Genomic DNA, 14173 nt, shown 5'->3' with positions numbered 1-14173 from the left:
GTACAACCTCTGGTTCTTTCACTTTATCCAGGTCTCCCATCTTCTTAAATTCCCACCTTTTTTCAGTTTCTTCAGTTTTAATCTACAGTTCATAACCAATAGATTGTGGTCAGAGTCCACATATGCCCCTGGAAATGTCTTACAATTTAAAACCTGGTTCCTAAATCTATGTATTAAAATTATATAATCTATCTGAAACCTGTCAGTATCTCCAGGCTTCTTCCAAGAATACAACCTTCTTTTATGATTCTTGAACCAAGTGTTAGCTAAGATTAAGTTGTGCTCTGAGCAAAATTCTACCAGACGGCTTCCTCTTTCATTTCTTACCCCCAATCCATATTCACCTACTATGTTTCCTTCTCTCCCTTTTCCTACTGCCGAATTCCAGTCACCCATCACTATTAAATTTTCGTCTCCCTTGACTATCTGAATAATTTCTTTTATTTCATCATACATTTCTTCAATTTCTTCGTCATCTGCAGAGCTAGTTGGCATATAAACTTGTACTACTGTAGTAGGCGTGGGCTTCATGTCTATAGACAGCTGTGCCGTAGGTCCAACCACAACGGAGGCTTATCTGTTGAGAGGCCAGACAAACTTGTGGTTCCTGAAGAGGGGCAGCAGTGTTTTCAGTAGTTGCAGAGGCAACAGTCTGGATGATTGACTGATCTGGCCTTGTAACACTAACCCAAATGGCCTTGCTGTGCCGGTACTGCGAACGGCTGAAAGCAAGGGGAAACTACAGCCGTAATTTTTGCCGAGGGCATGCAGCTTTACTGTATGGTTAAATGATGATGGCGTCCTCTTGGGTAAAATATTCCAGAGGTAAAATAGTCCCCCATTCGGATCTCCGGGTGGTGACTACTCCAGAGGATGTCGTTATCAGGAGGAAGAAAACTGGCGCTCTACGGATCTGAGCGTGGAATGTCAGATCCCTTAATCAGACAGGTAGGTTAGAAAATTTAAGAAGGGAAATGGATAGGTTAAAGTTAGATATAGTGGGAATTAGTGAAGTTCGGTGGCAGGAGGAACTAGACAGTTGGTCAGATGACTACAGGGTTATGAATACAAAATCAAATAGGTGTAATGGAGGAGTAGGGTTAATTATGAATAAAAAAAATAGGAGTGCGGACAGCATAGTGAACGCATTATTGTGTTCAACAACTAGAATTATAAACTAGGCAGTACCATTGTGTGTATTACTGAATATTGGTGTAAGGAAAATGAAATTATATATTTTGCATTACCATCTTATGACCTGGCCTGTTCCTATAACAGAATTTCCATGAAAGGTGGGGGTTCATGTATTTGTGTGAAAAAAGGCATAATATTTAAAATTAGAAAAGATCTTGTAGCATTAAGTGAAGACAAACTTTTTGAACTATCACAGTTGAAATAACAGGAAACAGCTTGTCAAAAAAATTAATTGTATTTTGTATATATAGAGCCCCCAGTAGTAATATGGACATTTTTTTCTCAAAACTCAATCTGAGCTTAGAAAAGGTAACTTGTCCAAAAATGAGCATTCTCATATGTGGGGATTTAAATATCAACACAATGAAATCAGATGATCTCAGTAGTACCTTCTTGAACATTCTCTGCTGCTATGACATAACATCACTCATTAACTGACCAACTAGAGTGACCAAACAATCTTTCTCAATAATAGACCATGTAGCAACAGACATAGAATGAAAGCACTGCCACTTACTTGTTCAAAATCTAGGCCTATCAGATCACCTCTGTCAGATATTAAAAGAAAATATTTGTGTAGTAAGGTCTGCTAAATTGAATGCATGCAAGAGGGTCTTCTCAGAATCAAATCTATGTCATTTCTCATGTTACAACATGAAGGGTGGGAGGAAGTGTATGCAGAAACAGATGTAAACAAAATGTTTAATAAGTTCATGACAATATTTAAACTAAAATTTGGGGAAGCATTCCCCAAAACACTGCATTCGATTGGAGCAAAAAAAAAAAAATTAATGGGTAACTAGAGGTATCAAAAAATCCTCTGAAACCCTAATGTATCTCGCATCCATCAAAAATAGCTAGACTGACCCAGCTTTTTTAGTGTTCTACAAAAATCACAGGAGAACTTATAGAAAAGTATTACTAGCTGCAAAAAAAACTTACAAATGGGAAAACATTACTGGAGGCAGATAACAAAAGTAAACACAGATTAAAAGCAAAGATGTTGAAACCAGCAATCCAAAGAAACTAGCAAACTTTGTGAATGAATACTTTGGTGGGTTTGCTAAGAAATTGCAAGAGAAATTACTAGACACATGTGTTCTACACCAACAGGACCAGCCACCATATTCAATAGTTCTCTTTCCAACAACAGAGCAAGAGGTGGCACGGGTGTTACACCATCTAAAGAATAAAAAATCCACAGGGTTAGATAAGCTCCCAGTCAGTGTGCTAAATAAATGTATACACAACATAAAAACCCCATTGATAATAACAATTAATGAATCTTTCAGATCTGGCTGCTTTCCTGAATACCTGAAACAAGCAAAAGTAATACAAGTACTAAAAAATGGTGATGCAAAAAAGTAGAAAACCAGACAGCAATTTCCTTGTTATCTTGTATTTCCAAAATAATAGAAACCATAACGAAAAATAGTTTAATGAACTACCTAGAAAAATTTAACCTTCTCTGCAATGAACAATTTGGTTTTAGGGCCACAAAAAGTACACAGACAGCTACAGCACAGTTTACCAAAGTCGTACTAGAAGCATTAGACATAGGGGAGAATGCAAAAGGCATTTTGTTGGATTTATCAAAGGCTTTTGACGCAGTTGACCACAGAATTTTGTTACATTGAGGTGGATGTTCAGGTCAGTTACACCAAACAACACCTTTTTAACAGTAGTTCATTTATTCACCTCTTTACACAAACAAGGCTTACAAAGAACTGCTTATGGAGGAAGAGAGCAAAGATAATCTTAGCTTAGCGTCCAAAGACGATGCTCGGAGTCTAGAGATAAACGTATATCGATGCTGGTGTCAACCTCATCCCCCGCAGTACAGGGTACTCTTGAGAGGCCAGGGGTGGGTGGGGCGGGTTACCAAGGCGTCAGCAGGGGAGCCAAACCACGGTCAGCTCGACAGCGTCATCGGGGAGCTGTGTGGGTAGATGGGTAGATGATGTGATGAAAGGTTCAGCCACCGAACCTGGAAGTCATTGAAGCACGCCGGGCGTCGTACTGGGCATCCTGGTCGTGCGGCGACAGATAGGCCGGCGGTTTGTGAGTGGAACGGAGCGATGACGACGATGTCTCCGGTGGGTGTGGCGAACACACGAAGCATGTCCAGGTCGACGTCGGGCGAAAGAGGAACACATTTCACCAGGTGGCAGGGAATGGCGGAGATTGTGTCATGAGCACCAGACGAGGGGAAACACACGACGAACAGTGTATCATCGAGTAGTATTATAGAGATGTCGTGGATTATGTCCAGGGGAATAGGCACAAACACCTCAAGCAAGAGCACATTCAAGATGGGGGGGGGGGGGGGGGCATGAGAAACCTCGACAGGGCGAGGCAGGCGACAGAGTAGAGGTCGAAGGGACCAGCGAAGGGCCTAGCGGCGAGGGTATGATCATAGGTAAGCTCGACGTGGGGAGCATGGGGTCACTCGACAGAGTGCGTGAGACCGGAGTAGGGGGTGAGGTCGGAGGAGAGCTTGACGATTGGAGCTGGAAGTCACTCGATTCAGTGTGTAAGCCTGACCTGGAGGGAGTGGTCGGAGTGTCGTGAGCCACAACAGTGAGTGGCGTGGTCATGACCTGAAGGGGGGTAGAAGAAGGCTCGACATGAGCAGGCTTAAGTCTGTTGATAGAGACTGTGACAGCTGAATCCTTCATCTGGATGCCATAGGTGTTGGCTGAGCGCCGGAGAACTCGGTACGGGCCGGTATATGGAAGTTGGAGGGGAGCACGGACAGTGTCATCTCAGAGGATGACGTACTCGCAATTGTCCAGAGATTTCTGGATGTGAACCTTAGAGCGGGAATGGCTGGCAGGTGGAGTGATGTGGAGGTTGATGAAGTGGCGTCTGACGCGGTCTACAAAGGGAGGTAAGTCAGACTGAGGGAAGGAAGCAGAAGGGCTCACGAGTTCGCCAGGGAGAACAATGTTCTGGCCATATACAAGCTCGGCTATTTTGCCTTTGAGGTCCTCCTTATAAGTCGCATGAATGCTTAGTAGCACAAAAGGAAAGGCCTCCATCCGAAGAGAGTCGTGGCATCAAAGAGCTGCCTTGAAAGTGCGGTGCCAGCACTCAACTCACCCGTTACCCTGCGGGTGATATGCTGTGATATGAATGTGCCGGATGCCGCAAATGTTGCAAATCTCGTTGAACAGGGCCAACTCAAATTGTCTGCCCTGGTCAGCCGTGATGATAGCTGGACATCTGAAACGCGATACCCATGACTCGACGAAAGCTCAAGCAACAGTTTCTGCCATAATATTGGGGAGGCAGACAGCCTCGACCCAGTAAGTTGTTCGGCCAACAGATGAGAGAACATAACGAGAGCCATTAGAGGGGGTAGAGGGCCGACAATGTCAATATGAATATGCTGGAAACGCCCAGGAGGGATCAAAAAAGCGCTGAGGGGGGGGGGGGGGGGGGGGTGAAGTGTGCTTTTGTACTTTGCATCATTGGCACGCGACGCAAAAGTGTGCCCATTGCTGGCAATCCTTGTTGACATTTCTCCACACAAAGCGCTCCACTACGAGGCGGGTGGACGCACGAACACCAGGAGGGGCTAAATTATGCAATGCGTTGAAGACAGCTCGATGAAGTGTGGTCGGGATGAGGGAGTGTAACGTGCTCATACTATCGTCACACCATATCTCACCAGAAATGCCAGGGAAGGTGGTGCGGATGAAGTATAGTGAAGAGGTAGAGTCTGAGATCAGGTTTTGTGCATCCTCGTTGGCGGGTTGTAGGTTAGGCAGTTCAGAGAGGTCTAACAGCGAATGGATGGCATCGACTCATGAAAGGAAATCAGCAACTATATTGTCAGCACCCTTTATGTGTCTGATATCGGTGATGAACAGAGGTATGAAGTCCATGTATCTGAAGCAGCGAGGAGCCGGATCAGCTGGTGGGTTTGTAATGGCTGCAGCCAGGGGTTTGTGGTTCGTTAAAACATAGAAAGGGCATCCCTCAATGTCAGTCTTAAAATGCTTGATCGCTTCATAGACCGCAAGCAACTCCCTGTCAAACGCGGAACATTTCCATTGTGCGTTGGTGAGCTTGCACGAGAAGAAATGCAGAGATGAAGTCTGGCCATCGATTGTCTGGCTAAGGACAGCGTCGATGGCAGTATTGCACGTGTCTGTGGTGATGAATAGCTGCGCATTGAGATGAGGATGCGCGATGTTGCAGGCCTTGGCAAGAAGACTTTTGAGGGAGGAGAAAGAGTCAGTGATAGCAGGGGTCCATGCAATGGGCCGAGATCCAGAAGTGTGGGTGCCTGCCAAGGCCTGAATCTCCGCAGCCCAAGGTAGATGTCGGCGATAATAATTAACCGTCCCCAGAAAGCGCCGGAGCTCTTTGAATGATGCAGGTCTGGGTAGGTTTAGTATTGTTTGTACCTTCTCAGGGGGTGGTGAAATGCCATTGGCAGAGACCCGGAAACCAAGAAAAGTGACAGCGGGCTGATGTAGCTGCAATTTGTTCTGGTTGGTCTCGATGTCTTCTGCCGTGAGAGTGTTCATAACAGTTTGCACATGTCAAATGTTGTCCTCGACGGAGGAGCTGAACACAAGAATGTCATCAAAGTATGCAAAGCAGAATTTTGGGTCGAATAGCACTTCGTTGATGAAGCATTGCCAGGTCTAGGTTGTGTTTTTCAGACCGAAGGCCATGAATCGAAACTGAAATAACCCGATTGGGATGGTGACTTCTGTCTTCTCGATGTCTTCAGGTACCATGAGGATCTGGTGGTAGGCCCGTTTGCAATAAATGACAGAGAACGTGATCACACCTGCGAGGGAACTGGTAAAGTTGACAATGTTGGGTATGGGGTAGGTGTCCATAATTGTTCATCTGTTTAGTCAGTGGTAGTCTCCGCACATGCACCAGGACCCGTCTTTCTTGGGTGTCATATGAATGGGCATAGACCAGCTACTGGCAGAGGGTTCAATGACAGCAGAGTTTAGAAGTTCAGAAATCTGCTTTTTAAGGTCGGAGAGGCGCTCGTGACAATGTCGACATGGTTTACTGGAGATCGGGGGACCTGGCGTGACGCGAAGTTTGTGAACCGTGCCATTGGTGAGGATGGAAATGTTGCCGGCGGCGCGGGAGGTGGTTTGTATACAATGTGTGGAGGGCAGGACGGGCGAGGCGTGGTCATAGTGTTCGGAGCCACTCAGCGGAGCCGATGGGAGCTGAGGCGGCAAAGCATCCCAGGAGTCAACGCGACAAGATGGCCGCCAGCCCGAAGCAGTGGCACCAAGGTGAGGTGAACTCGGTAGAGCTCGTGAGCCATTTGTGAGTCCATTGTGCGGGGCACAGCCTGTGACAGCACGGTCACGAGTGCACTGTTTGTGTTGTCAGAGGTGGTCACACGACGGAGCGCAGGAGCTAAAGTTGAATAGTATGAGGTGCTGTCTGCGAGGGGAGGGGTAGGAGCTACCAGTTCGGGAACACATGACGCTCGTCACGCATGCGCACTCGTGTCTGGCCGAGTGTCAAATGCTGCTGTGTTAGGGGGGTGTGGCCCTCTGGAACTGTCAGTTCACGTTATGGTAGACTTGATAGCACAGTTGCGAGGGGTAGTGGGAGGTAAACACACAGAGGCTCGAGTGCTGGGACTACAAGCAGATTCAGCGCGCTTACTGACCTTGCTTTGTCCTTGCTGCAGTGTCTGTAATTCCTTTGCTGCGTCGGAGAGCTGGAGCTGAGTTTCGTGGAGCCAGAGGGATGGCTCGAAGTTTTCCTTGCGTAGGCGAGCGACATTTTCAAGCTCGACAAGGCACTTGTGCAGTGTTTCTTTTAACGTCGTCGACAGAGACGAGCATGTACGGATGAGATGAGCCCAGACCGATGTGTCACGAGGGGGTTTGCTCGACGGAGCACAGGGGAAGTGAGTTTTTGACGGGTGATGAAACATGGTGCTTCGCACTAGGTCCAGTGAAAGTCTGTGGTGTCGCAAAAAGTCAGTGCCTAGTATAGATTCCTTAATATCGCACACTAATAAAGTCCACTCAAGTTTGCAGTTTGCGGAGAGTGACATGATGTGGGAGGTCGAACCCAAGCATTGTAGTTTAGTTGAATTCACGGCTTGCAGTGAAGTATGATGAGGGCGGATGTTCAACAACACTAAGGACGTAGGCAGCAGCGAAACATCGACACCTGTGTCCACTAGGAAAAAGTATCCCGACGAAATGTCTGTAATATAAAGTCGTCCATAATTATCCGGTTGTTCCCAGACAGAATGGAGAACTGGTGGGTGCCTGTCATGTTGTGTGCAGGAGGAAGCTGCAGGGTGGTTTGCAGTTCCATGCCGCCTCACCAAACCATGTGTGGAAGTAACAGTATGGGTAGTGCGGTTGCATTTCCTGTGGAAAGTTCGTTGCCAGAGGCGGTGGCTGAGGTTCGGTGGCCGCAGCAGGTTCAGTTGCAAGAGGGGGCGTGACTGTGGGCGAAGCCGGTGACGTCCCAGCTGCTTGTTTACTGCTTCCAGGAGCGAGTGGAACAGTCGGTATAGTGCAGCCCCGGCGGCGTCCGGCCACGGGACGAAGAGCCTGAACCTGAGACTTGCCATGTAGGCAGTGGCTGGCGAAATAGAGCAGTGATGCGTCATGTAGTTTGTCAGCAATTGTCATTTGTTACTCGACAGGTTCGGGAGACCTCTGAGCCAGAGCAATGCGGATATGAGGAGATAGTTTATCTGACCAGATGGCGAGGAGAGCTGTGTCAGAAAGTAGATTGTTGCCGACCAGGGCCTGTAGCCGTCTGCAGAGTTGGGAAGGTTTGTCGTTGACTAGTTGCTCGACGTGGAGCACTTGCCATATTGCTGTCTCAGTTGAGCACGCAAGCTGACGTAGAACTGTCTTTTTGGCTAGAGTGTACCGGGTAGCTGAGTCCGGGGCGTCGACCATGTCAGCAATCAAGTCCTCCTGGTCGTGCAGGTGGGTGATAAGTCACAGAAATCTGGCTGACTCGTCGAGTTTGTAATGGTTGAACACTTCGTCCACAATTTTGAACCAGGTTGTTGCTGTGTCGGGATTAAACGGCGGCAGCGTCGGTAAGCATTGTAGAATGTTCGGAAGAACAGGTTGAGTTGGATTCGTTGGGGCACTACCTGAAACGAGCTGTTGTTGCTGCAGTAATCAAGGAGAGTGTGCCTCCAGGGAACGTGGCGATGACGGCTGGTCGGATGGCAGCGTGAAGGTGACGTGTTGTGGTTGAGCGCGATCCTTCGCGACGCGGAAGGCCGATGCGGGTGAGACACTGTAATGTATCGATTGCAGTTGCAGAAGCTCAACATATTGCGGTTGTGTTCGGATTGACGCATCGTGGAATACCGATGCGCATGAGGCACCGAGATGTGCCGAGAACGATAGCGGAAGTTCGACTGGATCCGGTGCGGGGGCGACAGGTGAGAAAAAGTTCGAAGTTTGAAAACGCATGCTAGTCCGCAGAAAGCTCGATGTACGATCAGAGCCGGAGCCACCTGTGTTGCAGGGAGGCTGCGGATGTGCGGGCTGTCCAGAAGCACAGTGTGGAAAATGATGTCGAACTTTGGATGGAATGTGTAAATGTTCACTGTTCGTAGTAACTCCACTCAAAACGGTGTGCGGATAAGGTGAATGTCGTGGCACAAAACACTGAGGTGTAGCAATGAGACGGAGATGGAGGTCAGGCACAGATAACAAGCTATTGTTCCTGTTGCAGGCCGAGGTATCAAAGCAGGAAGACATGTGCTGATGTTGAAACAAGGCAGGCGCAGGCGTGGTCAGATGCTGAGGAGGTTGACCTGTGAACAGTTCCGGCCACGTGGCAGGAATCTGCGTGGTACTGCACGGATTGCGGCATGGCAAACCGTTGTCCTGGCAGTGCTAAGTTGTCCAACGAAGCAGGGTCCCGCACTGCACGGAGATCCATAAGAGGTAACTGCACCGTCGATGAGGGAGGGCACATGTGGTGGGAACAAAGGCGTCTGATAGCCAGAGTCATGCACACTCCTAACCTCACTTATTTTTGCAGGCTCGAAAACATCCGGCGAAATCGGCGTAATCGTCGAGTGAGAGGCATCGTGTTGCAGTCCTGGCGGGTGTGCATCGCCCGCAACACGATGCATGTCAATCACAAAATCCGGCGTTAGGCGTTGGGCCGAAGTCATTGTTCGAATGCTGTGTCGATGTAATACATGCGTAAATAACCGATGCGGAGGCCGCGGACACAGTAAAATGGCGAAAACAGAAGACGTTACAACTCGGGGTCAACAGTGAGGTGGATGTTCGGGTCAGTTACACCAAACAACACCTTTTTAACAGTAGTTCATTTATTCACCTCTTTACACAAGCAAGGCTTACAAAGAACTGCTTATGGTGGAAGAGAACAAAGATAATCTTAGCTTAGCGTCCAAAGACGATGCTCGGAGTCTAGAGACAAACGTATATCGATGCTGGTGTCGAACTCATCGGCGCCACAACACAAATTAGAAATATTAGGAATAAGGGGCACAGCAAAGCAATGGTTTAAATCATACCTGGAAAACAGGGTGCTAAGAGTTGAAATCTCACATATTTGCAAAAGATTGGTAGTAAAACACTTATCTGATTCAATATATATTAATATATGTGTCCCCCAGGGAAGTGTACTGGTCCCAATCCTCTTCCTTATATATATATATGGGTGAATGTAGACTGTCAGCTGAAATGGACAGGGCATGTGAGAATTTTAGCAAAGAGGCTATATATATATATATATATATATATATATATATATATATATATATATATATATATATAGCCTCTTTGCTAAAATTCTCACATGCCCTGTCCATTTCAGCTGACAGTCTACATTCACCCCCAAGAATTTGCTGTCTGTTACACAATCAAGTACCTCATTGTTTACTTTTAGTTTAATGTAAATGGATTTTTTATTTAGTCCGAAGTTTATACAGTTTGTCTTTTTGACATTTGGAGTTAATTTATTCTTAAGTGATCAATTGTGGATGCCTCTGAGAGCTTCATTGGATTTTTCTATGAACAGTGTTGAGATTTTGTCTGTAATCACTACAGTGCTGTCATCAGCAAATGGTATTTTTTCTCCATGCCTGACACTTTGGGAAATCATATATATATATATATATATATATATATATATATATATATATATATATATAATGGAAGGAAACATTCCACGTGGGAAAAATTATATATAAAAACAAAGATGAGGTGACTTACCGAACAAAAGCGCTGGCAGGTCGAAGGTCGATAGACACACAAACAAACACAAACATACACACAAAATTCAAACTTTCGCAACAATCTGTTGCCTCATCAGGAAAGAGCGAAGGAGAGGGGAAGACGAAAGGAAGTGGGTTTTAAAGGAGAGGGTAAGGAGTCATTCCAATCCCGGGAGTGGAAAGACTTACCTTAGGGGGAAAAAAGGACAGGTATACACTCGCACACACGCACATATCCATCCACACATACAGACACAAGCAGACATATTTAAATATGTCTGCTTGTGTCTGTATGTGTGGATGGATATGTGCGTGTGTGCGAGTGTATACCTGTCCTTTTTTCCCCCTAAGGTAAGTCTTTCCACTCCCGGGATTGGAATGACTCCTTACCCTCTCCTTTAAAACCCACTTCCTTTCGTCTTCCCCTCTCCTTCCCTCTTTCCTGATGAGGCAACAGATTGTTGCGAAAGTTTGAATTTTGTGTGTATGTTTGTGTTTGTTTGTGTGTCTATCGACCTGCCAGCGCTTTTGTTCGGTAAGTCACCTCATCTTTGTTTATATATATATATATATATATATATATATATATATATATATATATATATATATATATATATAAATGATTTCCCAAAGTGTCAGGCATGGAGAAAAAATACCATTTGCTGATGACAGCACTGTAGTGATTACAGACAAAATCTCAACACTGTTCATAGAAAAATCCAATGAAGCTCTCAGAGGCATCCACAATTGATCACTTAAGAATAAATTAACTCCAAATGTCAAAAAGACAAACTGTATAAACTTTGGACTAAATAAAAAATCCATTTACATTAAACTAAAAGTAAACAATGAGGTACTTGATTGTGTAACAGACAGCAAATTCTTGGGGGTGAATGTAGACTGTCAGCTGAAATGGACAGGGCATGTGAGAATTTTAGCAAAGAGGCTATCTTCAGCATGTTATGCCCTGTGAATCCTTGCACCAGTGTGCAATATTTCATCCTTCAAAGTAGCCTACTTGGGTACATGCATTCAGTCCTCAGTTATGGGATAATGTTTTGGGGGGTAAATGCTGGAAACATACAGACTATTTTCAAGATACAGAAAAGAGCTGTTCGAATAGTAACAAATAGCAGTAACAGGGCACACTGTAAAGAGTTGTTCAAAAAGTTCTGTGTGAATATATTTATCAAAACATAATGTATATAAGTAAAAACATTAATCTGTTAACCACAAACAATACAATTCACGACCATGGAACCTAATCCAGACATTGTTTACATCCCAACAGAAGAAACAAGTTAAAAGCTCAAAATAGTGTATTATATCATAGTATTAAATTGCACAACAGATTACCACTAGAAATAAAAGATGTAAATGATCCCCACACCTTTAGTCAAAGGCTAAAAAAATATTTACTAGGTAATAGATAATACACTGCAGATAAATATTTAAAATAACTATAGACTAATGTTCATGAACATTGTACTGCATAACAAATTTAACTTGACATGATTAGAAAAGTAGAACTAAGTATGGGAGCTTTATATACTGTAAAAAGACATGTTTATTTCATAAGAAATATTGTACAAACATTTGACGACATCCATGCAATGCATATTGTTCAACGGATGAATAAATAAATCTGTGGTGTCACCGCCAGACACCATTCTTGCTAGGCTAGCCTTTAAATCGGCTGCGGTCCGGTAGTATACGTCGGACCCGTGTGTCGCCAATATCAATGATTGCAGACCGAGCGCCGTCACACGGCAGGTCTGGAGAGACTTCCTAGCACTCACCCCAGTTGTACAGCCGACTTTGCTAGCGATGGTTCACTGACAAAATACACTCTCATTTGCCGAGACGATAGTTTAGCATAGCCTTCAGCTACATCATTTTGCTACAACCTAGCAAGGCGCCATATTCAGTTATTATTGACATTGTGAATCATGTACCGTCAAGAGTGACGTTCATCATTAATGGATTAAAGTTAAGTATTCCACCAGTTACGTCCGTTTTTCTAAACTCTAATTTCCTTGTCCTGTTCCAGACCTCACACCAGCCTGTGTGAGCTAAAACGCGTGCATTTCGGCCTCCTCTAGTAACATGGTGTTGGCTCTCCTGCCAAACACAACAAAATCAATCAATCAATCAATATGTGCAAGATACGTCATGTTGCATGTTTTTATCCTTAATGATTTCAAAAAAATGGTTCAAATGGCTCTGAGCACTATGGGACTCAACATCTTAGGTCATAGGTCCCCTAGAACTTAGAACTACTTAAACCTAACTAACCTAAGGACATCACACACACCCATGCCCAAGGCAGGATTCGAACGTGCGACCATAGCAGTCCCACGGTTCCGGACTGCAGCGCCAGAACCGCACGGCCACCGCGGCCGGCTAACGATTTCAGGTAGAGATGATGGACATAATAGCTGTGGCATAGGACTGTCAAAGAATGCAGACACCCCATTTTGACATGAAAGACAAAGTGCTCTATCTCAAGTATACGCCTACCCATTTTTGAAACAATATTTCGCCCAACAGAGAAGCATAAGTTTCCACGAAGGAATGGAACACCTTTTAAATCTGAATAGTTTGTGGCTTATCCATGGCTACATTATGAAGAAAAGAGTGGAAGTGTTTTTTCTTTTTTTTTTTTTTTCTATGACTGCTTTTGGTCCATCTGCGTAATGAACAATAGAAGACCAAAAAAAGAGAGGGCACTTTTTAAAGAAAGTATCTGTAATTGGAAAAAATCTACGGAAAGTTCAAGATAGAAGAGCCTTTTTTATCAAGGGTCTCGTTATTCAGCAATGTGAAAATAGCACACCTGTCATTGCCCAAGTCGTGTGACATCTGCTGACTTATCAGGAGGAAATTAAAACCATTTCAGTAGTAATTATCAGTTCACTAAGGTTTCTGGGTCTAACAGGAAATGCACTGGGAGGTCATGACACGGTCTCTGGGAACCTCATGACACTTCTTGATGAGGGGAAGGGTGATGTGCCAGAAATGAAGGTATGGCTGAAGCACCGTGACATTTCGTTGTTGCCAGCGATACAAAACGAAGTACTGGAAATAATGGCTTACATTATCCAGTGAAAAATTGTGCAGCAAATAAAAAAATCCCCATTTTACAGAATTATGGCAGATTCAACGATGGACGTGGCTGGTCAGGAGCAGTTCACTCTTCGCATACGTTGTGTTGACCCTGAGACGCTCAAAATAAAAGAACTTTTTCTGGGTTTATGTAGTCCTCTGAACTCCAAGGCACAAACGCTGGCAACTACCATTAAAGATATCATTCTAAGATTGTCACTAGAAATTGAGTTTCAGTGGTGCAATTAAATTGTCTAGGCGGAACAAAGGTGTGAGGGAAATCCTTCGAGACCAGCTAAAAAGTTGTTACATCGACTGCATAATAATTGTTTGGATCTGGCACTACAGGAAGTTTCTAGAAGTTGTGATCCATTGTCTGATGTACTGTAACTGTGAAAGATGTCTCAAATATAATTCTAGAATTCGGAAAAAGAAAAAAAAAAGTGTATGCAGATGTTGTGCTACAATCTGGTGTCCACTGAACTCTAAGGCACAAACGCTGCCAACTACCATTAAAGACATCCTTGTAAGACTGTTTTTAGAAATTGAGTTTCTATGCGCCCACTGTTTCAATGGTGAAATTAATGTGTCTGGGCGGAACAAAGGTGTGAAGGAAATCCTTTGAGACCAGCC

Source organism: Schistocerca serialis, chromosome 5, assembly GCF_023864345.2.
Source record: "Schistocerca serialis cubense isolate TAMUIC-IGC-003099 chromosome 5, iqSchSeri2.2, whole genome shotgun sequence".
NCBI lineage: Eukaryota > Metazoa > Arthropoda > Insecta > Orthoptera > Acrididae > Schistocerca > Schistocerca serialis.
This window is presented reverse-complemented; position numbering follows the sequence as displayed.